Source organism: Pinus tabuliformis, chromosome 8 (assembly GCF_031772625.1).
Source record: "Pinus tabuliformis cultivar Carrire ecotype Pingquan chromosome 8, CPIR1, whole genome shotgun sequence".
Taxonomy (NCBI): Eukaryota; Viridiplantae; Streptophyta; class Pinopsida; order Pinales; family Pinaceae; genus Pinus; species Pinus tabuliformis.
The window spans coordinates 1,507,000,652-1,507,025,418 of NC_142294.1; the positions used below are offsets into that span (position 1 = coordinate 1,507,000,652).

Below are 24,767 nucleotides of genomic sequence, written 5' to 3' on the forward strand. Positions count from 1 at the left end.
TCAACATATATAGTTTTTATAATGTTTATGTGGAACTGAGATATGATAAATCTTTGGTGTTTGGATTGGTTGCAGTGCTCGGACAACTTAACTTTGTGAAAAAGGTCCATATTAGAAGTAATAACTAATAAATACCTAGATTGGTCAAGCATGGAAGGGTTTTGCTAGATATTTTTGGTTTCAAAATTACGATTGTAAGTAGGAAGTCACAGCCTCTCATACTAGAAAGAGAAAATGGATGAAATGTCATCCATTATCAACCTTGTGGAATTTTTTTTTTATAATAGGAAAAAGAAAGCTATATATAAACAAAAAATTTGTAATTATGATGATTAAAATTCAGAAAAAAGAAGGCATCTTGGTGCACCTAAAAGACAGGCAGAGAAGCAATTATTTCAGATATTCAAATAAGAAGAGGATATTGGAGATTGATGGTGATGTAATATTGGTGTCGTTGTTGGATGCACCACTTAGCAAAGGAAGGGGGAGTCAAATGAATGATAGACAAGAATGTATGAGCAAAGAAGAAGAGTTATTGTCTTCTCAAGAATTTATATTTCAAGAGAGACATAACAGGTAATTTGTATTTGTTACCCTTCCTACCTATCTATCTGTGGTATAAGTATTACAAGTGCTACATTCTCTTCATTACAAGTTCTTCCAAATCAATAAATCCACAACGATCACAAATATGTGCTACACTGATATGAAGTATGCATTATGAATTACAATGATATGAAGTGAATTCGACCTAATACAAATAGTATGCATTACATGGATATCATTCAATTTTGGAGATGATACACAAACAAAGAAAATTAGATGGATTTGTTACACTAATGCAAGTAGCCATAGAATAATTACTTACACCAACGAAAACCAATGTAATGCATTTCAAGTCAAAATGTGGACCTGTAGTATAATTTAGGTGTGAAGCCGAGGTATTCAAATTTTCCCAACAAATTGACAACAATAACAACAATGTCAAGGATGCTAGTGATGACAGATTATACATTTGAAGTATGAAAAATGTGAATGGATTGCTAGAGGCAATACATTGTCTGAACTGTAGCTGAGACAAGGACACCAAAATATGTTAATCTAGAGGATGTCGTACAACACTAGAAAATGAATCAATTCAATTAGAGAATGATAACATTCACGAATAGATAAATAATATTGATAAAATTAATTAAAAGTATGAACGTTGAGATAATAGTGACATATTATGTTGGACCATTTCCACATTATTTCATTACGCTGGTGGTTGTACTTGGCAAATATCTATAGGTTTTCTCTGTTGAATGATTTCACGTCCATTGCACATAGTATTAAATTTATTGAGCTTATGTACATGGAAGAAAATTCTAACAGTGAGTATGCTTGGACCACTTTATTGTTGGAAATAAAGGTGATGCAACATTGTGATGGATGATCATTTGAAATGGTGTTCAATTTTTTATGTTTTCTGAAGATGTTCATCTTCATCTAGTAGAATGATTAAATTCATGAGTGGATGTGTGGTTCTATTTCCAGTTGCAATAAGTTTCTATATCACATGGTGGTTTATTCAGTTTGTTGATGGCTTCGTTAAGCCAATATATGCGAGACTGGGCATCATTTTTTTTTGTATTGGATTTGTTACTTCTCTGTTGTTCATTTTTTTATACATTTATTTGTATCTTCATGGATGGGAAATTTTGTTTCCTGGGTTGGAGAATGGCTCATAAATAAAATTCCTCTTGTCAAACATATCCACTTAGAATCCAAGAAAATAAGTGCTTCCATTTCTCTAGACTACAACATAAGTACTTTTAAAGAGGTTGCAAGTATTCGTCATCCACATGTAGGGAAATAAACTTTCGGTTTTATCACATCATCATTTGTTGTTCAAGTTGAGAATAGAGATGAAGAACTATATAGTTTCTATGTTCCCACAAACCATCTATATATATTAGTGATATTTTCCTTGCTAACACTAAAAGATATCATTCGACCAAACTTATTTGTTAGCAAAGGCATAGAAATTGTTGTATATATATATATATATATATATATATATATATATATAGGAATGATTGTCGGGAGAAGTTGACATAACTCATATGAACAAAGGATGAATTTAACATTTATCTACATATTCTAAACTACCCCTATACTTTACTAGATATGAAGAGTATATAGTAGGTCGTTCCTCTGTTGGTTGGTTGTCCTGCATGTCCGTGATTTTTATTTTTTTGAGATAGCATGCTCACCAAATCAAATTATTTTTTTGAATATCACCATTGATGGAATTTCCTTTTATGTATCGATTACTTATGGTATTTCGTATCTTCATAATGAAATATTTAAATACCATGCACCTCTACTCATTTCCATCCCATAACGGATAAAGTATGTAGGAGAAGACAATGAAAGAGGTTCTATTTAATAGATATGGTGAAAGATACAGTTATAATAGATCTACCTAGTTTTGTAAATCATGATGATAATGAAAATACTTCATATCTGAACAATGTTGCAGAATTATTAGACATAGAGAATGTGGAAGACAAGAGACATAGGATGTCGTCATGAAAGTTTCCAATCCCATTTCTATTGATGTCAAAGGGGGAGGTGAAGTAAATTTAAGAGAAATAAGGAGAAATGTTTCTTAGGACAAAATGCAGAGGACCAATATGTTTCTATGAACGTTAAAGGGGTGGAAATTGTGATATATCACCACCATCATTGGTAGATATTGTGATATGAATACTTGCATATCTTGTGATATTGAAGGTGTTCTATGTTAGTGTATTTCCTTGTGAGAAACCACAAAGATAAGGATTAAGTTCTAAGGTTTCTCTAGCTGCAGAACAAAGGTTTGGCTTGGACATGCTTGGTGATATAATTATTGGAGTCTTTGATTGAATGTTTGGATAAAGTATCATCTAAAGAAGTTCAGAATGATGTTGTGATGCAAGATGTTGCAAAACTAAGGTAAGAATTTTTATGTTACATAATTCAAGGAATGAACACATATTAGAGCATGGTTATCACTATCTACAACTTAGATTGATATTTTATTATCAATGTCTATAACCCAAATTGATAGTGGGTAACCAATACCTCTGTCTGGTAACATTGATAAAGAAAATTTTGTGTAACTAGCTCACAAAATAGAAGAAAAGATAGATCAACGACTTCGAAATCATCCTCTTCGAGGGGTCAACCTCCTTTAAATTACACAAATGAACAATTCTTGGATGATACACATGAAAAAACCTCCTTTCTACATATAGGTGTCCAGGGGGTCATAATGTAATCAAAGCGGACATAACAATAATAATATAAGGGCACAACAATAACAATAGTGGGCTTCTATAAGGTACAAGAATAACAATACGGGGACAATAGGGGAGCAACAATAACAAAAAGGGCTAAAATGACAATATTAATGGTGGAATCAATAGTATTATAGGGACCTAACATGCCCCTCTCCTTCAAAAAAGTGTTTTCCTCAATGCTTGATTAGTTATGGATGTTTCTGTATAAAATTATCATCCTCCCATGTGTAATCTTCAACGGTTAAGTTCTTCCACTCGATGAGAGACTTTGAAATTGATCGATTTCATAGCTGTCGAGTTCTTATTTCTATGACTGCTTTAGGTTCCAATATGATTTTTACATCCTCGTCAAGTTCTGGAAATATTGTTTGAACTGGGAGCTTGTCACCTATAACCTTCTTTAAGCATGAAACATGGAAAATTGGGAGCATGAAGGAATATGCAGGAAGCTCCAATTTGTATGCCATAGTACCAATTTTTTTAAACACCTTGTACAGACCATAATACGTTGGTGATAAATTATTAACCTTCTTAGCTTGCTTGAGGGACATTTGTGTATATGGTTGTAGGAATAGGAATACCCAGTCAACTTCATCAAAACTTCTTTCGCTCCAATGTTGATCTGCCTATTGTTTCATTCTATTCTGCACCAAAGTGAGGTTATCCTTTAAGAGTTGGAGAACTTGTTGTTGATTCTTGATGTGACCTTCCACTGCTTGAACCTTAGAATTTTATCTTAAATATGATGTGATGGATGGTGGATGATGTCCATAAAGTGCCATAAATGGGGTCAATTTTGCTGCATTATGAAAGGAAGTATTGTACCACCATTCAACTAGAGGCTACCACTTGACCCATTGTGTTTGTTTATCAGATACAAAGCAATGAAGATATCCTTCCAAATATTTCTTTACTATCTCAGTTTTCACATCAGATTGAGGATGACAAGATGAGCTATGAGCTAACTGAGTACCATGACAAGAAAATAATTATGTCCAAAAATTTCTAGTGAAAATGGGATCTCTATAGCTTACAATAATATTTGGATTTCCATGTAGCTTTTGAATTGTTTCCATAAATGCAGTAGAAACTACACTAGATTTAAATGGATGAGATAATGCATAAAAGTGTGCATACTTGGTAATTCTATCCACTACCACCATGATCACACTCTTTCCTTCGGACTTGGGTAAACCTGTGATAAAATCCATTCAAACCTCCTCCCAACATTGGCTTAGAATTGATAAAGGTTGTAATAGATATGGGGTCTTAGTTGTTTCAACTTTATTTTGCTGGAAAACCAAACATTCCGCCACAAACTTTTGAATATCTGATTTAAGGACATCCCAAAATAATTCCTTCTTAACCCTGTGGTAAGTTTTTAAAAATATTGAGTGCCCTCCTAAGGGAAAGATGTGAAATTACATAAGAACCTTTTGTTTGAGTTGGGAATTATTACATAGGTATAAACTATCTTTGTACCATAACGAATCATTTTTCTAGCTAAATGTATTAGATGTACTGGGACCTTGTTGTAACTTTTCAATGAGTGCCCACACTTATTCATCATTCTTCCATTCACCCATTGCTTCGTTTATCCAATATGGTTGGATAATAGAAATGACGCAAAGAAATGCTTCCACATCATCATCCTTTCTTGAGAGTGCATCTGCCATGACATTTTGCTTCCCTTTTTATAGATGATTTGAAATTCATAACCCAACATCTTTGTGACCTATTTTTCTTCTCTTCTGAAGATAATCTTTGTTCTTAAAATTATTTAAGACTATCATGATTTGTTTTTAACTTGAAGTGTCTTCCCATTAGGTACGGTCGCCATTTCTTAAGTGCATGTAGTATTGCCAACATTTCCTTCTTATAAATAGCTTTATGTAAATACTTTCCTTTGATTCGATGACTTTCAAAAGTAACAAGTCTTTCTTCTTGCATTAAAACAACACCAATTCTATTTCTTGAGGCATCACATTCCACAATAAAGGATTTTGTGAAGTTCGTCTTAGCTAAGACCTGTGCTTGGCACATTGCCTCTTTAAGATGTTAAGTGGAATTCGTTAATTCTAGAGTCCATGAAAATGCATCTTTCTTTAATAATGTTGTTAGAGGTGCTGCTATTCTCCCATAATTCTTAACAAACTTGTGTTAATACCCTGTCAACCTGAGAAATCCTCACAGATGCTTTATGGATGTTGGAATTTTTCATTCCTTAATGGCTATAATTTTTCTAGGGTCTACCTTAACACCTTCATGAGATACAATATGACCCACATATTCCACCTCTTGTACTCCAAAGAAACATTTGGAGCTTTTTGCATATAATTGTTTCTCCTCCAATAATTTGATCACCCTGTCAACATGTTGAACATGATCCTTCCAAGACTTGTTATAGATTAGTATATCATCAAAAAATATTGAGAAAACTTTTCTAAGGAATGGTTTGAAAATGGAATTCTTCAAACCTTGAAATTTATAAGGTTCATTGGTAAGGGCAAAAGGCATGACCAAAAATTCATAATGACCATCCTGAGTTCTAAATGATGTTTTTAGAATGTCTTTAGTGTTCATTTTGATTTGATGATATCCTGAAAGAAGATCCAACTTGGTGAAGTAAATTGATCCTAGAAATTCATCCAATAATTCATCAATGACAGGAATGGGAAATTTATCTTTAATAGTGAGCTTGTTGAGCTCCCTATAATTTGGACACATGCACCATGATCCATCCTTCTTGTGTACCAATACTACTGGAGCAGAGAAAGAACTTTGATTAGGTTGAATTATACCAGCCTCTAGCATTTATGCAACCATACATTTAATTTTACTCTTTTGGACATAGGGATATATGTAAGGCCTGATGTTTGGAGGAACACTTCCTGGAATCAAGTGAGTAGCATGATCATGATCACGAATAGGTGGGAGGCCTTTGGGTGTCTCAAATGCCTTGGAATGATTGTCCAAGACTTTTTGGAGATATGGGGAAATAGATGATTTCGATGTGGGAACCTCTAGCGAACCTAATTGTGCAATTACGCCTCTTTGTTCTTTCTTTAGAAGCTTTGTCATTCCATTAGAGCTGATTATCTTTCCCGGTTTCCCTACGATACCCCTTAATTCAACCTTCATCCCTTTTGAAAATTATTCATGTAACATTCTTGAAAATTAAAAGCTATTGTACCCAAGGATTGTAGCCATTGGAATCCTGGTACAACATCAACACCACCCATTGGAATTGAAAGCATTATGTTCGCTATGATACTAAATGTTATGTAACCAGCTCACAAAATAGAAGAAAAGATAGCTCAACGACTTCAAAATCAGCCTCTTCGAGGGGGAAACATCCCTTACATTACACAAATAAACAATTCTTGGATGATACAAACAACAAAACCTCCTTTCTATATATAGGAGTCGAAGGGGTCACAATATAATCAAAGCCGACATAACAATAATATTTTAAGGGAACAACAATAACAATAGTGGTCTTCTATGGGGCACAATAATAACAATATGGGGACAATAGGGGCACAACAATAACAATAAGGGATACAATGACAATAATAATGGGGTAATCACTAGTATTATAGGGACTTAACATAAAACCTTAGGTTTTGGATTTTGTAATTATTAATGCTAGATTATGATAATCTATGTTGTTTGATTATTTTGAAATTAATTTGATTTTTTGTTATATTCAAAATCTAAAAAGGTGTGAAACCAAAAGGTGGAATACAAAGAGGAAAGTTTTTCACTTCAGATTCCCTCATGGAATACTAATAATTGGCAAGCTTTGTTTATAAGAATGTGTGATTTTGGACAACAATGTTGTTGGTTAGCTTATGTGTAGAAAGAGTTCATCTGAGACTTTTTTTAGGCATTTCTTCGTAAAGGGAGAAAGAAAAAAGAGAAAATGTAAAGTATATTTTAGGAAGAGAAGGAAGAGACAAAGACAAGGAGGTATGCATAATTAGAAACTAGGTAAACTAAAACATTAAATATTTTATGCATCACGAGATTACTATCTCCTTTTAGGTAGTACCATGAAAAAGAACATGTTGGAGCCTATAAATGTAAGTACGAGCTTCCCTAAAAGTCATATCCTTCTGAACAAAAATGAGGTAGGAGCCTCTTGTAGGTAGAATTTTGCAAAAAAACGATGTAAGTAGGAGCGGGAGCTTCCAGCAAGTCATATATTGTAAAATAGTAGAGAGGTTGGATCATACAAATGATGATGTAAAAAGAGAGTGGGTGCTTGCTTTACATCACAACACCAAATTCAATGTTTTTCCCTTTATGGGTTTCCACTTATTGTTGGTGTCGACATGTGTTAATTTTGTGTGCTAATTCTTATGTTGTAGTTGAATCTAATTATTTTGTTGTAGTTGAATATGCTTTGTATATGTTATATTTTCCTTTTATATGATGTATTGTTGCTCATTTAATAGTTCAAATAAATATTGGAAGGAAAATTGAAAATATAAATCTGATGTCCATAAATACAGTATATTGATTGACACCCATCTCAGTATAGTCAATTTTCCAATGCCCCACCTCTTTCATTATCCCTCTCACTCACCAACTCATTCTTCCACACTCATTTGAATCCCTCACTCTCTCTTGTTTCTCTCTTTATCTCCCATAGCACCTCTATCCCTCCCTCTCCCGTCCTAAACCTCAACACCCACCTTAGACCCACCTTAACCATTTTCCATGTCTTAACAACTCACAAGTTGTAGGAATATGCATACATTCCTAGCATTAGGAATGCACATATCTTTAATGCTAGGAATGTGCACACATTTTCAATGCTAGGAATGTGCATTCATTTTCATAGTAGAAACACGCACATGATTTAGTGCGTGGAATGAGAAATTCCTTTTATGAAACTTCAACTTTTCATGGCAGGACTCTTACATGCATGTTTTCTTAATTTCTTTGAAGATAGGTTTTGGATCACAAATATGTTTTTTGCGCAGCAAATAAATGAAAACATCAATTTTTGAGAGTGTGCGTGTCTATCTATATATATATATATATATATATATATATATATATATATATATATATATATATATATATATATATATATATATATATATATATATATATATCTATATCTTTGAGATTATTTATCTATAATTTAGGGAAATCCACCTCAATGAAATTATAGATACATATATTGTAAAATTATAAATATCTTTTTATTTAAAATATAAATAATGTTTATTAATGTTAATAAATTTCTCTCTTGACATATATCAAAATACTATATAACATTGTAAGTTTTTAGAATGTTAATCATTTGGAAAGAAACATGTGATGTATTTAAGGATATTAAGACTCACAAACTAAGAAATGTCATTTAATAATGTTAAGACCTTCTTAGGTTGCACACTGTAAATCCTTGTAATTTCAAAGATATAATGACTTTATAATTTACAAAAAATATAAAACTAAAATTATAGGTTTCAAAAAAAATACATATGGACAAGAACAACCTATTTTGTAAGACTCTACAGTTCTTGTAGTAGAATTTCATCATTTATGTACTCAAACATTATATTAACACAAATGTATGCATTATATTTTGTATGAAAAATAACATACCTATGACATGAAAACTCAAAATTCATGTATCTAAACAAAATTTATATAAATTCAAATTATAAATTAAGAAAGGTATTTATCTAAATACAAATTATATATTAGGAGAGACAATTCATTTGACTACATTTCATCTTTTTATACCATCTCAAATTCAAATTCATTGTATAAGTATCTTATCATTCCTCCAAATTAATACTTTGTTTTTTTCCAAATTTACATATTTGTTAACACTCCATTAAAACCCATATTTAACTTACACCCACAAAAGCAAAAAAAATATTCAAATTAAAAAAATAATCTGTGATATATATCTAACCCATATTTAACTTACACCAACAAAAAAAATCAAATTATAAGAATTATATATATTTAGATATATAATCTACTAATGATTCACTATGGAAACTATCTTAAATCTGTTTTCAAATTTATTAAGCATCGAGAGACCACTTTCTAGCTAGAAAAGGTTTTGGAGGTTTTGAACTTTTAAAGAAGTTTAAAGCTCTATAAATTTGATTCCTCACACTCATCGTCAATTTTTGCATTCTCGAATGACATGATTACTATCTACTATTTCAACAATAGATTTACAGTTTATATATATATGATTATAATTTAATTAAGTAAATTAATTTTTATGGCAGTGTAATTTTTGATTCATTTATTCTTTATTTTTATAATATTTAGAAATTTATATAAATAATAATAATCTAATACATAAGTTTATCAAAATTATAAATTAAAATAATTAATAAAGTGAAAAGTTAGTACTACTCTTCTATTCTAAAATTAAAAGTCAAAAGAAATTTATTAAATTAAAATGAATTTCATTAATTATGTGTGAAAATGAATCATTTTGTTCCATTTTAAGTCAAAGAATATCCATTATTATAAAAAAAATTAAAAAACTAAAATGAAAAAATTAATTAAAACATAAGTTTATTAATAAATTTATTAATAATAAGATTTATATTAATTAAGTATAATAAGATTTATATTAAAATATATTAACAATAATCTAAAACATAAGTTTATAAAAATCATAAATTAAAATAATTAACCAAGAGAATAATTAATACTACTCTATTCCAAAATTAAAAGTAAAAAATAAAAATAAAAAAATTATAATTAAATTAAAATAAAATTTATTAATTTATTAATTAAGTGGGAAAATAAATCATATACTTTTATGTTTATTAAAAAAAGTCGAATAATATCTATTATTAAAAAATAAAAATAAAATTTAAAATGAAAATTTTAATTAAATAAAAAAATGATTCGTTTCTTTGGGTTGGTCGGCTCTTTACCCTAAGAGGGTTGCAGTTTATATTTATAGCTTTCATTTTTGTCTTCTTCTTTTTTCTATTTTTCGAAATGTAGAAATAAAAAGGCACACTGTGGCATTTCAGATCTCTCAATCCAAAAAATTGCATCACGGAAATCTCCAAAATATAACAATAATTAGATAATTTATAATAGAACTACTATAAATTCATCTTAACTACATATACCATCTTAACTACATATACTAGAGGTGCGGGAGGAATCAAGTCTTTTGAAGTGAAAGGTTGGATAAAAAGGTTTGATATATTTGGTGCATGTGTGTAATGATTATATAATTCATAATAGAACCAATATAAATCCATCTTAACCACATATATACCAAGTGTAAGAGGGATTGAATTTTTAGAGGTGAAATCTTGAATAAAGAAGTTATATATATATATGAATTGAATGCTTTGAAAATATCTTTTACCAATTGAATTGTGTACACTACATAATTTAAACTTTATTTTCTAATAAATTTTTACTAAATTTCATACAAAATGGACATAAGAACATACCTTAAAAGGGATAAATTAGTAATATTTTTTAAATACCACATATCAATTTTATTTTAAAACTTAAATGAACAATACATCTACCTATTAATGTTCTTATTAGGAAGTAATTAAACTTTTTAACTTTCAATTTTATTTTGTGCAATAAAATATTTTATCATAATTGACATTAAAATATTTTTTCTTATTTTCTCTATATTATTTTTTTTACTACCAATAAAACTTACAACTTACATGATGCACTTTCCCACCTTTCATGAATAAGAAACTAGGTAAATTATTGTAAGCCTGACTTTTCAATTTCGCGTGCTGTTGACCATAAAGAATAAAGCACTTAGCCTATCAAACAAAATAATATTCTTTGTCTCTGTAGTGCCATTTTGATTGATGTTCAATGTCCCATCGCAAATTTTGTACAGTATTTGCCAGAAAAGAAACCTGGGAGATAAATGACGTGTTTTACGCGGCACTCGCGAAATGGGCGAGTCTTCATAACAGCGTTGATAATATCGCCGAGATATCGGCGATATTCAGAAATATCGCGATATTTTCGGCGAGCCGATATATTGCCGACAAAATATCGCGATATTTTCGCGCGACAATCGAAAATATCGCCCGGTGATTGTAAAAAACTTCTGCATGGCCTATAAAAATCCGATTTTGGTTTTTTTTCATATCATTTTCATTTCTAATCGCTGGAGAAGGAAGGGGAGAGCTATGTGGTTGCTGCCAAGGAGGGTTTGAGCGTTCTAGGCCCTAGTATTGATATGCTATTCATGGTAATGTTAAATTCTTAAAGTAAAAGTGACATTCTCCTTAATCTTTATTTTCATCCTTTTACTTAAATTTTTAACATTACCATGAAATGACTCAGGATGTTTGAGAGTGGTTCCGGCCTCATTGGATTTCATATGGAGAAAGTAGAATTTTAGATTTCATTCAAAATGCAGCAGACTTATCATTTTTTTAGGATTTCGGGATTGGGAGATTGTAATGTTTCCAGGTGACACCACCTGCCCAAGCTACCCCTACCACCAGTAAAGGATGTGGTCTACCTCCTATAGCTCCTACTTCTAGTTCTTCAGCTTCTAGAGCATAGCAAACTCCACTGCCAACTCCACCAGCACCAGCATCTACATCTAGAGGGAAAGGGAAAGCTGTGGCATTTTCTCGCAAGAGGGACAGAGGAAATCAATAGGATTAGACTTTAGTTATTTTCTTATGTGCTTGTAAGTTGTACATGAACAATGAACATTGAATATTCAAGAATCAAGACCAAGCATATCACATTCTAATTTCTAAATAGTAAATTTTGATTCTATTTATTTTTTTAAAGTGAACTATGAACTTGGAGAAGTAATTATATTTTAATTTGATTAGATAAGTTGCAACCTGCAATTTAGTATGGATAGAAAACTATATTTTGGTATATATATATATATATAAACGTGTCCCCCGTGTCTTGTTTCCAGGTCGTTGTGTTTCGTATTGAATACTCGTATTTACGTGTCCTCTGTGTCTCGTGTCCTCGTGTCATGTGACTTAGCTTAGACAATATTGATGTATTGTCTCCGTGGAGGGTGGAGTCTGAGGAGCCCCTCTTGGAGGAGTCACCTTCATGGTTAGAGCCAATGGCAGATGATCCATTAGAGCAGGGACAGCAAGAGGAGGACTCGGAGTCAAAGGAGCAGCAGCACTAAGAGGAGGAGGAGGACACTGCGGGAGCATCAGCATCAACACCATCTGCTATAGATATAGGAGAGCATAGCCCCATACCTAGCACTCATTATTTGACATTAGGTGCAGAGGCAGGGTCAAGGCCTCCTACTACTAGGGGCACGCCTAGCAAACAACCCATCATGTCTTCCCGTAAAAGGGGGAGAGGGCAGTGATTTCAGATAGATAGCTGCTAGTTTTATTTGTTGTGCTACATATAACTCATGATGATGAGATACTTTTATATATGTGATGTTATTTTGTATTGGTTCTCCACATTTGAGTCCTTGAATGGACAATTATCAGGGATCAACAGGATTTGGTATCGCCTTTAATGTATCATTTCTATTTGACATCATATATATCAGTGTTTTCTTCATATTTATGTGCCAATGTGTTTATTTCATGTTGTTATTGCTTTATATGTTTAAAAATATGAAAAAAATGAGTATATTATGCATTTTTTATGCTTGCTGATATTTGCCGATATTTTGCCGATATTTTTGCCGATATTGCCGATAAAATATTTTCTAGACCCTCGCCGATATTTTCCCGATACCGATATTATCAACACTGCTTCATAAGGAAATTGGGGCAAGTTGAAATAACTTGCGTGTTTTACCCGTCTAGCGCGAATGAGAGTCTTCACGTGGGAGGAGTCATAGGTTGAAATAAATGTCGTGTTTGATACGGCACGAAACCAAGTGACTGTTCATGTGAAAAATGGAATAGGTTGAGATAAATGGCGTGGTTTATCAGACGCGCGCAAAATGAGCGAATCTTCATGTGATAAATGGGATAGGTTGAGAAAAATGGCATCCGGGCACACGTGAAGATGAGTGAGTGTCGTGTGGAAAGTGGGCTCAGTTGAAATAAATGCCTTGTTTTATGGGGGTAAGAGATGTAAACGGCGTGCTTGACTTGTGTGCATCATTTAATTTGAATGTTTCATGGTTCAATCTCAAGATAACGAGATTAGTTTAAGAGAATACAAAAATGTATAAGGCTGACATGGTTAGGGAAACAAGTTTTTACACGTTTCAAAATTAGGCGTTCAAGAATTTTATCATTTTAAAGAGGTCAAATGTTTAGAATATTTGTTAAAATTACGAATTAACTAAAAATATTATTAGAGATATAGTAATTATTTCATCTACCACATCTCTAATATATACGAATGGTCCAAAATCATACTTCTTGAAATTTTCTAAGAAACAATTTGTGCTTCTTTAATATATAGTATTTGCATCAAATCTAAGGTGTACTCTTTCAAGTAACACTATATACTAATATATGATCCAAAGATATAATAACAAATGAAACTATAAAAAGTTGCAATATATCATTAGTTAATTTTATGAATATAGCGAGTGAATATGGCATGATTCACCAGTTATACAAACTTTGTATCATTTTGAAGGTTGTTTTCTAGGTATGTTTTTCTCTTATTCAAATTTGGTGAAACCCTAACCTTATGTCGAGTGCAATGAAGTATTTGGTATGTTGTAATTAATCCAACAGATTATCTATCCTAAGCAGGGGGTGCCTATTCTTGGGAATAATTTTCTTTACCTCCATGTAACCAATACACATCGAGCTAGTCCAATCCCTCTTTGGAATTATAGTGATGGGTGATTGACATGGTGAGGTACTCTCTCAAATGACACCCTATTCGAGTAGCTGCTACAACTACTTCTTTACCTCACTTTCATTTTTAATAGATTACCTGTAGACCCCAAAGTTTTCCAATGTCAAGTCTGATATTAGTTGGATGTTGTGATCCACTTCCTTCTTGGATGGTAGCCATTTACGCTCATGGGACAAACCCTTATATACATGGACAAATTTTCTCTTAAAAATAACAAAATGCATTTCTTTTAAGAACTAATAAACTTTTTGTCTTCGTTTGCACTTGTTACCAAAATCTTTGGCATTTTCTTGTCCAAGTTGATGATGAAGAATTTTCCTTCCTTGATGAGGTGTTAGTGGTTGATTCTTTGCATGAATATTGCATCACATGTGTATATATTGGGACTGCCAAACAAAACTCCACATACATCAAGTCAACTATGTTCAATTCTGCTTCATCAATAATATCATCATCGATATTAAATTTGATTCTATGTTATATGGATACCTATATCTTTGCCTCCTCATTGACCCATCCCAACGGAAGTGGACTAGGATGATGATGAGTCACTAATCCTATTTTCTTAAGTACTGAAATTACCATGAGATTCTCCTATGGACTAAATTGCAAATTAGAATGTAGTGATAATATAGATTATGAAGAGACAAAGGTCAAAATAGATCAAAATGAATATTAAAGTTGTTGTAGAATGCTAAGCTAAGTTGTATCAAATGTTGAGATCTTAGGATACACTAGATAATAGGTGAATATATAGATTAGAAACATACAGAAAGTACTGATGAAAAGATGATTAGATTTATAATATTCAAATTCAAAATATAAAACAGTAAGGGGAGCAGTGTCTCCTTCAGGTTGGTGCCTTTAAATCAAGGGATTGTTATATCCTTCAGTTTGGATTCTGTAAATCATAGGCTGGTTGTATCTTTCTTATTGGTGCAACTAAACTAAAATAACAGTAAGTTGGTGCCTATATTGATATATAAAGAAGAATATTTTTTTGGTTTTATCCTATATAGGTTTCCGCATAAAACTTCGAGTCTCCTGATTTATGTGTGTGCACTTTTATTTATGGTATTTCTAGATGGTATATTAGATATAGTTTAAATATTTTAAAAACAGTTAAAAGCTATTTCATACTAATTCACCCCCTCATAGTACTATTATTTTGTCTTCGACAAGAAAACCATTTTACCCTTGTGAAATCACTTCCCCAATTTTTCATGTCTGAATTTTTTTTAAGTTCAATTACAATGAGGCATTTCCTCTTTGAATATCAATGACATATCATCCCAGTTTCCTCATTAACCCTGATATTGGAATTGTCCTCCCCTACGCAAATGCTTTCCCTAATTTTTTTTTTTATCAAGAGTAATAAGAAAACTAAATCTTCTCCACAAAAACTCATTACCTAATTCATCTATTGAATCAAATATTAAAACTAACCCTGCACTCACCTAATAAGTGTGAAGAGTGGTATCAATTTTTAAAAATATTAAGTTTGAAGAGAGATATCATTTTTAAAAAATATTTGTCACCTTGAGAACCTTAAACATGATATTTAAAGTTCAAAACTTGAATTTCATTTTTGATACATATTTCTTAATATCCAATAATAAACCTTTTAGACATATTCAATGGTACACAACTCAAATTACAACCTTTTCAAACCCATAAATAAAATGTGAATTTTCCTTATCTATTCTCATCTAAAATTGTGAATTTGAATGCAAGGCTTATCTATTTTATTATTCTATGCATTGAGCATCTATCAAACTCTCCTTGTAATTCTTGAAATGACCCATTGAAATCAATAATATTATAGCCATAAAATGTTTGGTTATATTTTAGCTTCACGAATTTGATTTTGAAATACCCTTTTTAAATTTGTAATTTTTGTTTTAAATGGCATTGATGATTGTTTTATTTTTTATTTTTTAATTGATGACATATATGCATATCAAAATAATCCATAATCCATAATTTTAATATAGTGAGTTATTTAAGTGAATTTTGAAGTTTAAAAAGAGCTTTCTAAGAATAATAATAAAAATAATAAAATAAGAGTCATGAATTTTAAAAGGAAAAGAAAGAAAACTAATTTTTTATATTGTATTTTGGATTATTTCATTATAGGTTTTCTCAAATTAGTTGGATGTGGAATAATATTTTCCATCCAACAAGTGTCTGTGCTTGAAATTTGAGTAAACCTATAAGGAAATAAGTCAAAAATATGATTAGAGAAACTAGTTTTCTCATTTTTCATTGAAAATATTTACCACTAAAGATGACATCATCATTATGAATTTTATTTTCTCTTTTAAATTAGATTTTTTTGGTAAAATTTTTATTCCAAAAACCCTTTTATATCTCAAAATTACCTTAATATTTGTATGGGTAGCAAATTGTTTATTTTTTACTTACAAAAAGTTTTTTTTGAAATTTTTGTTTGAATTGTAATTCTTAGATAAATTCAAATATGATGCAGGAGCATTCTTCAAAACTTATAAGACCCATGAGTCTTAGTTCACATTTACTAAAGGGAGTGGGTTCCCTTAATCATTTTATTTATTTTCCTAAGTTTAGTTGAGTTGAGGGGATTTTAATTGTAAATTTATTTATGGAGAATATGTCGTGAATGTAGAGATCTTAGAGACAGTTGAGTAATCCTAGGAAGAGTGAGGATTTGAGGGATTTAAATGATTAATTTGGGATTCTGTTTGAGAAAAGAGTGGAGCTGGAGAGATACTTTGGGAGAGAGTGAGAGATTGTTGGATCTGAACTAAATTGGTTCATGAATCTGTTTTTGTATAAATTGTGATCTTTTGAATAATTCGAGAGGTTAGCTAGAGGCTAGCTAGGGGTTAGAGAGCTAGAGGATAGTAAGAGCAAGAGTGAGGAGTTAGGAAGAGCAGTAGATGTATTTTATGGAAAAGAACTGAAACAGTCGAATGTGACTGTTTTCCTTGTAAATATCTAATAAAAATACCAAAACAGTGTGGATTTGTATATATATCATGTATGGGAATTTGTGTATGTATGTGTCTTAATAGCCTTATGGTGCGTTGACTGTGAATCTGAGAAATATTGTAGAATTTTTGTGTTGAATAGCATGAATTACTAATGGAATTTCCTTTACAGGATTAGCATTTAATTGTCTAATAAAACCTGCATATAGGCATGTACAGATCGGAATTTCCCTTTTAAATGGACGGAGGGATTAGTCGGAAGTGAGTGCAATTGGTTTTCACAGTAGACAGAGGAATATTGAGAACTATCTTCTATAGTGGAGACATAGGCTTTTTCTCAACTTCTTAAAGGATTATAAAGAGATAGCGAAGGTGAATAGACAATGGAGATTAGATCGCATCGTTGGAAATGGAGGATGGGTGGCTCAGATTAAAGTGCAGATCGCATGTTAAATTGGTCAACACTTCACAAGTCAGCAGTTGGCGACATTTATGGTAAGTTGTATCTCGCATGGGTAAGAAAGTGGTAACCAATATTTCTAAATTTCACGTGATTAGCCTAAGTGAGTGACACGTAGCACACGATGGAAAAGGAAAACCACTTTTCTCATGTGCTCTCAACCAAATATCGATCGTGCTAGAATTTGTGCAAGATTGCACGATAGTCATTCGATTGGACGGGTCACATTGACAGTAGAGATCATACAGGTTAGTTGTTGAGTGGATGACGCGATAGTCGTTGTATCAGCACTAAATCAATGGTGGAGATCATGGTGCTGGAATAAAGAGGGGGAGACATGTTGGCTCAACACTTAACTGATGGTATAGAGTTCTATTATGGGTATTCATGACGGGAGGTCCCACAAGCCACGTAAAAAAGTGTTGCAGAATAGTTGGTTTAATAAAATTAATTTAGAGGAAAATTCTCCGCTTATAGAATTGATTGATGAGAATCGGGAATAAGGTTGAAGAGGGGTTTTTTTTAACCCAAACAATATATTAATGATTAATCACCTAGAATCAGAGCATTAACCTGGGTTATAGAGCGAGGTTTAGTGCTAAGATTACATGATTGTTAGGTTAAAGTACTAGCTCTACATCATTTTGGTATCAGAGCATAGATTAAAGCTCTCTGGAGATTGGTTGAAAGATTGAATTTATTCTCAAAATATGTAGAATTGCGTTCGTAATTGATTCAGATATAGAGGGATATCTTGATTTGAAAATAAACCTCTCCACTTTGTAATATAATATTATTTACATATTACAAAAAAATATTTTAAAAATGAAAATCATAAATTATAAATTCGATTTATAATTTTCAACCGTTTATTTTATTAATTAAAATATTTTATAGTTCAATATTAACAAAATGTTTTCACATTAGATAATATTATAGGTAATTAATAAAAATAAATCTACTGAGCGGAAAAAGAAAATACGAATAATTCATCAACCTCAAAATGATTAAAAGAAAAAAACACATATATTTACGTTGAATGTCACATTTTTCTGGGAAGTACTTGATACAGTCCTCGATTTCATCAAATTTACCAAAGTATCATGTGAAGGGACAAAAATGCCGGATTTAAGAAAACACGATCCACCTAGAAATGTGGTAAAACCCAGCCACTCTGCGAGAATTTGGATCATTGGAAAAATAATATTAATTATTGCGAAAGCAAACATTGGTGGAGAATAGTTTCTTAATCTCCTAATCATTTTTGGTATTTTTAATTCAGCATGAAACTTAATTTAAATGTTACCTTGTTTGGACATGGCAAGGAATTCGTCGGCGCTTTGATGGGAAGAAACTTCAGGGTAAAATTGAGGGAATCTAAAAGAAAATGTTAAACATAAATTATATGATTAATTATATATGGAGGTAGAAGCAATTGAGATTCTTTGTTTAGTTGACAACGATAAAGTTGTTCCAAATATGGAAGATTGTGGAACACAATAAAGATAATTGCAACATATGAAAATTGAAAGTGAAATAATAAAGGAGTGAGATAAAGTCGTTCCAAATACAATGGAAGATGCTAAAGATAATTGCAACATACGAAAATTAAAAGCTGAAATAATAAAGGAGTCAGAGCCATGTGAAAGAATGCGTATAAGACAATGTGTGTTATGGAAATGAAAATTTAGAGAGTTGAAGTCTTTTGAATATGTTTTTTTCAAATGACAGTACAAGGTGAACATGTTTTATAACAACGCAGAAGCCCTACAACAGATAGTGTGTCATTGGAAAATGGAGTTGGCATACATTACTGCATTCAAAACAGCTCACGTTAAGTAGAGATTTGCCAATATTAGCACAAACACTATAAAATAGTCTTCATTATCATATGATTGAAAGTGTCGTTTCAAATCTGTTGGTTTGTAAGCACTAATTGTGTGTGAAGTATCCGCCATATAATGGATATAAAGGGCTTGCTGTTTTAATAAAGAGGAAAAAGACATTTGATTTAAATATATTGTTCGTCTTGACACATAATCTGAATTGGATTACTGTTTTTATAAGCAGGGAAAAGTCATTTTATTTAAATATATTGTTCGTCTTGACACTGGATCTGAATATGCTCACCACTCGGTACGATATGTTTATGACGAATATCGTGTTGATTCCACATAAGAGTTCTAATGGATTTAGTGTTTCTTTGGTTAAAAATGAGAGAAAAACCTCTAAATAATACGTCAAACACAATCACCAAATTCCACCCAACAACAAAGAAAATCCACTAAGGAAATTGATATATCCTGGCATTTTGATGGTATTGATTCTATATCTCCAAAACCCGAGATATCCGTCACAGTTATCTTTCCCTGCTTTATTAAATTCAATTGTATTACCCATTTACAAGGCTTAGGGTTCGTCAACGAGTACCTCTAATTGTAAGGATAGCATATATGGACATTATAGAGCCGGTCTAAATAAGTACCTTAACATTACTAGGATTTATTATCTTATTGACCCGAGCAACATCTAATCTTTATTAGTCAACAAAATGTGCATAAATGTGCATGTTTTAAGACCATTGGATAGATGTGCCTCATAGTATTTGATAAACCTATATTTAAAAATAGGGAGTTAGCCCTATATTTGATAAGGAAATTATAGGTAGAGTTTAGGTTACCACATTTAATGGGAAAATTGTAAGCGTTGATTAAGATTAGTTGTCATGGAACATTTTAGGGATAATATTGGAAAATGGGCCACTTTTCCTTGACTTTAAAAAACATGATTCTTTAATTACAATTATTTATAAAATTGATTCGCCCAAATTTTACACTATAAAATTATTTTATGTAAAAAATCTCCAAATATTACATAGATATTGTAGATAGAATTATTAGATATTGAATATTTTTATAAAGGTATCAACAAACATTTTATAGTTTTCATATAAGGGACTAGTGAGATTCACCAAGGTTTCTAAACTTAAATATAAATTTTTATCCTTAAAATTTTCCTTTCTAGTTCCTGACTCACTTAGAAAAAAGGCCTAACCCATTCACCCAACATCCTACAATAATGCATACAATTATTTGAAAACCTAGACTATAGTAGTGACATTCACTTGCAGCTTATTGTATCATGTCACCTTGGTAGCATCGTGCTTGCAATAGCCACCAATAAATTATTTCGTGGGAGGGGTCGGAAAATTAGAATCTATAGCAAGGTTCAAACAAGAGAGACCACATTGAGGCTCAATTAAATTTATAGATATATCGACTGGGAACAAGATTTCTATATGGCAATGAGAGGGACAGGTAGTATATTTTTATGGAGGGGGATACTATCTTTGCCATATGTGTTTGTGTGCACGCGCATGTGTATATATGTGTGTGTGTGTGTGCGTGCATGTGTATATGTGTGTGTGTGTGTGTGTGTGTGTGTGTGTGTGTGTGTGTGAGTGTGTGTGTGTGCGTGCTTGTGTGGATATGTGTCTGTGTGTGTGTAGTTTATTGTGTGTTTTCACTATTTATTTGATTATATATTATTTTCAATTGTTGAACACTTATAAAACTGAAAATATTGATAAGTGGATCAATGCTAATTTTTTTCATCGATGGTGCAGTGGATGTTGCTTGTTCATTTGGTGTACCACATACTTGGATATAATTAATTAAAACAACCCCTCATTTCAAAAACTTTCAATGACATCTTAGCGATGAGCCCTGCCACTTAAGATGAACACATGACCATTTTCCTAGGCATCATGTCTCAACTTAAATTTTGTGTAAATGTTTATTTCATTATTTATTTTGGTTAAATAATAAAAATATAATAAATGTGTATGTATGTTTCATTATTTTTCCATTTTTCCATTATGTCTTGTACATATTCTTCATTACCATTCATTATTTCTGCATCATTTGTTAATCAATATCATCACATTGCAACAAATTTTTGTGTCAAGCTTACCACCCTTAGGGAACTTCCATCAATGCTACAACCCATGAGTGTTGATAATCACTCACCTCCACTACCTTTTACATGCCATCGACCCATGAAGGCTACATCCATATACCATCCAACAACCCCCTCCATTTTTACTACCATTGTTCCATCCCCAAAGGTTTCTTCACATGCACCCCATGTAGTCCCGTGAACATCATCCATGATGGAAATTTAGTTGATGTAAGAGTAGATGTTTCCTCTATATATATTGTGTAGTCGAGTACTCCACATGCTAGTAAAATTCCATCATTGTGCAAGACATTCACAATTATATCCCTTTTAATAAGACTTTTGTTTATTATGTATTGAATCAATTTTGGATTTTTTTATAAATTACATTCTTTGTTAATTGTAACTACTATAAGTTGGTATAGTTTATATGTTGCCATTGTGAAGGACAAAAACACCCTTGCAACTAATCATATCATCTAGTGTGAGTTTTCTGGGATTGAATTATAAAGTATCAATTTGTAAGCATGATATTCCATTATAGAAAAGGAACATTAAGATAATATTGTCTCCTTATGAAGTCCTTGGAGAGATGAAGCAAGCCCAAAAATAAAAAATATTGAGTTCCTTCTTCTAGTAAGAGGAGAATTATTGACTTCCAAAATTCAAATGATGGTGGTGAGTGTGGAAGTATTCAATGAGGGACCAATCACACCCATTATATATATATATATATATATATATATATATATATATATATATATATATATATATATATATATATATATATAGATATATACACCATACATTCATGTTTGGGCATGAGATGTCAATTCTATGTTAGAGCCATGTTTTATATAGGTTACAATATGCCATACTTCTATGTTTAGGCATGAGGTGTCATTTTGTATTTTTGAACGTTACGTTTTTTTTCTTTAAATGTACATTTGAGAAAATTTTGTCTGTATTTGACTGTGTATCATGTCAAATTCTCTATGGATTGAACTGTTTTTTTTTTGTAGTTGATGTTGAAGTGTTAAATTGCTAGTTTGAATTTGCATGTATATGGTGACGATGCAATATCACCTATAATGAAGTGGGCACTTTAAGATGTTGCATTGTTGAAGGTTCTTCGATTGGGTTTTTAAATACATGTGAATTAGTAATATTCATTGTATTATATGTATTTGATGATCATTCAAAGCCAGAAAGGTCAAAATATTAAATTTTAGAAATAGATATTAATACAACTATTTCTTGATAAGGGAATACTATTTTTCTACCCTACACAAAAAATGAGATTCAATCCCTTATATTGGTCCAAGTAATTTGTCTTTACTTTTAACATGTATTCATTTATCTTAGATATGTAAATTTTACGTCGTGTGTATAAAGTAGTATGTTTGAATTCAAGCATGAGGGCATACATCCAAAGAAGAATTATTGATCAATGCTAACTCCCATTAATGGCGCGTTTCCAGCAATGCATCACTCTTGAGATTTAATTTTTTAGATACCTATCATAATTCATGTATATTTGGTTGCATATATTGATGTTTGAGGTGCCCACATATGCAATTCAAAGTCACTTAGTTTATTATTTCTTTTATCCTTTGAACCACATGCAAGTAGTTAAATAGTTAATCTATGGAAAATTGGTTAAACACCAAAGGTACCTTTCATGATATGAATATAGTTTTCCAATTAGCTCTTATATCAAATTATTTTCTCATTGTTGTTGTGTTTATTTCTGAACTATATTTTTCAGATCATCATTTCTTACTAAAGGTTTTTATTTGTGTCTTCTTTCCACTTGAACTTGGTTCTTTAGCTCAGACGACTCCCTATTCCCTATCACTCTCTCTTCCCTGTCACTCTATTTCTCTATATCTCTCTCTTTTTCTCTCTCTATATTCCCCCTCAAACTCTCCCTCTACCTATCTCTCCCCCTTGCACTAATTATATTTCTATATCCCCCCTTCTTTCCTTCTCCCTCTCCCCCTTTACTCCATCTCCCATCTCTTGTTATCTCCCCTCTTACCTCGCTCTTACTCTATTTCTTTGTCTCTCACTCCCTTTTTTACAAAAACCTACCTCTCTCTCTCTCTCTTGTTTCCCTCGAGCTTTATCCTAGTGTCCATTAATTTAAGCTTATCTATCTCTTCCTCCCCTATTGTATCTCTTCCACTCCCTCCCCCTCTCTAATACTCTTTCCACCAACATAATATCACTATATTTCACACTTCCTATTTCTTTTCCCTCCACTCTCTCTCTCCCCCCCACTCAAAGCATCCCCCCTCCAATTTTGTCTCATTTTGCTCAGTATGTCAACCACAACCATCTCCCTCACTCTTCCTTCCCTATGTTGGAAAACTTGTCATTAATGGAAAAGGGTGGTGAAGGAGATGAGTATGCATTTATTGTGAGAGGTATGGTGCCCATTGTTAGCACAAGTTATGATGTGAAAGTTTGCATATGCTGTCATGTCGAAGGTTTTCTATGTCATCCTAGATGCTTGTGAGAAACCACAAAGATACTTTTTAAGGTATAAGGTATAATGTCTTCCCTAGATGTAAAAAATAGGTATGGCCTTGGAGACGCTTGGTTATATCATTGTTGGATTGTTTATTTGAGTTTTTGGACAAAGCATTGTGTAAAGAGGTGCATGAAGATGTTGTGATGCAAGAGGATACCGAACTAAGGGAACAATTGTTATGTTTCACTAATTCAGGGAATGAATATAGATTAAAGCCTAGCTATCAGCATCCACATATTAGATTGACTATTATTATCAATGTCCACTACCTAGATTGATAATTTGTAGCCAAAAACCGTGTCTTGTAGCATGGATAAATAAAACTTTGGGCCTTTGATTTTGTAATCATTAAAGTTAGCTTATTATAATATATTTTGTTTTAATATTTTGAAATCCATTTTATTTTTTTTAATATTCAAAATTTGAAAAAGTGTGAAATGAATAGGTGGAATACATGGAGGCAAGATTTTCACCTCAAATTCCTACATGTAATACTAATAGTCAGGAAGTTCTATTTATAAACAAATGTGCTTTTGGATGGAAATGTGGTTGGTTAGATTATGAGTTGAAATAGTTGTTGTGAGACATTTTTGTGCATTTCATTGTAAAGAGAGAAATAAGAAGAGAAGATGTGAAGAAAATATGTGGAAGAGAAGGCAGTGACAAAGAGATGGACGCATTTACAATTAAAT

The 24,767-nt window shown here is 31.8% G+C and overlaps 1 pseudogene; it reads left to right on the forward strand.

Annotated features, from left to right (window-relative positions):
• Positions 1–1,496: 1,496 nt before the first annotated feature.
• LOC149241580 (protein LIKE COV 2 pseudogene) lies at positions 1,497–19,760 on the forward strand (annotated as a pseudogene).
• Positions 19,761–24,767: the final 5,007 nt, after the last annotated feature.